This window comes from Bos grunniens, chromosome 7 (genome assembly GCF_055505025.1).
Source record: "Bos grunniens cultivar Pamir isolate PY7600 chromosome 7, Bosgru_T2T1.0, whole genome shotgun sequence".
Taxonomy (NCBI): Eukaryota; Metazoa; Chordata; class Mammalia; order Artiodactyla; family Bovidae; genus Bos; species Bos grunniens.
Window position 1 is genome coordinate 16,607,104 of NC_141171.1, and position 3,116 is coordinate 16,610,219.

A 3,116-nucleotide genomic window follows, 5' to 3' on the forward strand; every position below is an offset into this window, starting at 1 on the left:
AGAATCTGCCTGCCAATGCAGGAGATGCAGGAGGGCATGGCAACCCACTCCAGTATTCTTGTCTGGAGAATCCCATGGACAGAGAAGCCTGGCAGCCTTATAGTCCATGGGGTCGCAAAAGAGTCAGACACGACTGAGCGACTAAACAACACCAATAGCAACAACTAAAACTTACGTGAAACTCCTAACAGGGCAGAAAGATGGACGTGCAAGGCCCTTGAGTAGATAGGATGCAGGGAAGAAAGTGGGTCATCTCGGACCCCTGAGACATCCCGCCCTGGATGCGAGGCTCCCTTCACAGACTTGGCAGGGAAGCCTTTCAACTGGTGGGAGACACAATGGGAGGGAGATGGTTTTAAGAGTTTAACTTAAAAAAAAATTGTTTATTTTTGTCCGCGGAGCACCTTAGTTCCCTGACCAGTGATGGAACCCGCATCTCCCCACAATGGAAGGGTGGGTTATAACTACTGGACCACCAGGGAAGTCCCCAAAATTTAACATTTAAACCTTGCTCTGGGAAGCCAGAGAAATATCAATAACCTCAGATATGCAGATGACACCACCTTTATGGAAGAAAGTGAAGAACTAAAGAGCCTCTTGATGAAAGTGAAGGAGGAGAGTGAAAAAGTTGGCTTAAAACTCAACATTCAGAAAACTAAGATCAGGGCATCCGTTCCAATCACTTCATGGAAAATAGATGGGGAAATAATGGAAACAGTGAGAGGCTTTATTTTGAGGGGCTCCAAAATCACTGCAGATGGTGACTGCAGTCATGAAATTTAAAAGATGCTTGCTCCTTGGAAAAAAGGCTATGATCAACCTAGACAGCATATTAAACAAAGGTCCATCTAGTCAAAGCTATGGTTTTTCCAGTAGTCATGTATGGATGTGAGAGTTGGACTATAAAGAAAGCTGAGCTCAAGAACTGATCCTGTTGAACTGTGGTGTTGGAGAAGACTTGAGAGTCCCTTGGACAGCAAGGAGATCCAACCAGTCCATCCTAAAGGAAATCAGTCCTGAATATTCACTGGAAGGACCGATGCTGAAGCTGAAACTCCAATACTTTGGCCACCTGATGCAAAGAACTGACTCATTGAAGAGACCCTGATGCTGGGAAAGTTTGAAGGGGGGAGAAGGGGACGACAGAGGATGAGATGTTTGGATGGCATCACTGACTCGATGGACATGAGTTTGAGTAAACTCTGGGAGTTGGTGATGGACAGGGAAGCCTGACATGCTGCAGTTCATGGGGTCTCAAAGAGTTGGACACAACTGAGTGAACTGAACTGAACTGGCCAAGCCAGGCTTCAGCAATACTCGAACCTTGAACTTCCAGATGTTCAAGCTGGTTTTAGAAAAGGCAAAGGAACCAGAGATCAAATTGCCAACATCCTCTGGATCATTGAAAAAGCAAGAGAGTTCCAGAAAAACATCTATTTCTGCTTTATTGACTATACCAAAGCCTTTGACTGTGTGGATCACAATAAACTGTGGAAAATTTTGAAAGAGAAGAGAATACCAGACCATCTGACCTGTCTCTTGAGAAACCTGTGTTCAGGTCAGGAAGCAACAGTTAGAACTGGACATGGAACAACAGACTGGTTCCAAATAGGAAAAGGAGTACGTCAAGGCTGTATATTGTCACCCTGCTTATATAACTTCTATGCAGAGTACATCATGAGAAACGCTGGGCTGGAAGAAGCACAAGCTGGAATCAAGGTTGCCGGGAGAAATATCAATAACCTCAGATATGCAGGTGACACCACCCTTATGGCAGAAAGTGAAGAGGAACTAAAAAGCCTCTTGAAGAAAGTGAAAGAGGAGAGTGAAAAAGTTGGCTTAAAGCTCAACATTCCGAAAACAAAGATCATGGCATCTGGTCCCATCACTTCATGGGAAATAGATGGGGAAACAGTGGAAACAGTGTCAGACTTTATTTTGGGGGGCTCCAAAATCACGGTAGATGGTGATTGCAGCCATGAAATTAAAAGACACTTACTCCTTGGAAGGAAAGTTATGACCAACCTAGACAGCGTGTTAAAAAGCAGAGACATTACTTTGCCAACAAAGTTCTGTCTAGTCAAGGCTATGGTTTTTCCAGTGGTCATGTATGGATGTGAGAGTTGGACTATAAAGAAGGCTGAGTGCTGAAGAATTGATGCTTTTCAACTATGGTGTTGGAGAAGACTCTTGAGAGTCCCTTGGACAGCAAGGAGATCCAACCAGTCCATCCTAAAGGAGACCAGTCCTGGGTGTTCATTGGAAGGACTGATGTTGAAGCTGAAACTCCAATACTTTGGCCACCTCATGCGAAGAGTTGACTCATTGGAAAAGACCCTAATGCTGAAAGGGATTGGGGGCAGGAGGAGGGGACGACAGAGGATGAGATGGCTGGAAGGCATCACCGACTCGAGGGACATGGGTTTGGGTAGACTCCGGGAGTTGGGGGTGGACAGGGAGGCCTGGCGTGCTGCGATTCATGGGGTCGCAAAGAGTCGGACACGACTGAGCGACTGAACTGAACTGAACTGAATTGGGAAGTCACGGTATTCCCTCCGGGGCCCGCTTAGGCAGGTAAACTCTCTGAGCGCAAGGGGGCGCTGTGGCTCAACTTGCCGGTTGCTTTGATCGAAAGATCAAAAAGCGTCTGTAACCGGGAATTTGGGTGACCCTAATTAGAGACCTGGCCGGTGGCGGGCCGCGGGGAGGGGGGATGGAGGAGGGAGAGTAGGTCATGAGTTACTCCGTAGTTCTCAGCGTCAACGAAACTCTGTTTAAATCGCCTCGGCCTCGGCCCCTTATTTGTACGTAAATGATGGTGTAAAATCTTCCACCTAAGGGCATTTTATTCTAAGAATATTCACGGACCCCACCCACCATGGACCAGAGCAGCCAGTAGTGTCAGTCCTGACCACGCCCCCAGGTATCACGCCAAGTGCCCCACGCGTTGCACAAAATTCTCAAAACCCTCTCAGGAGAGTAAACTCCAACCTTTATGCGTTCCATGATGCATTACGTCAGGGACTCCATGATGTCATGTCCCTACGGTCAGTCGGTGGCTGGGGTGAGGGCAAGGCGGGAGGTCTGTGATTCCCAACAACTCTCCGCATAAAGGT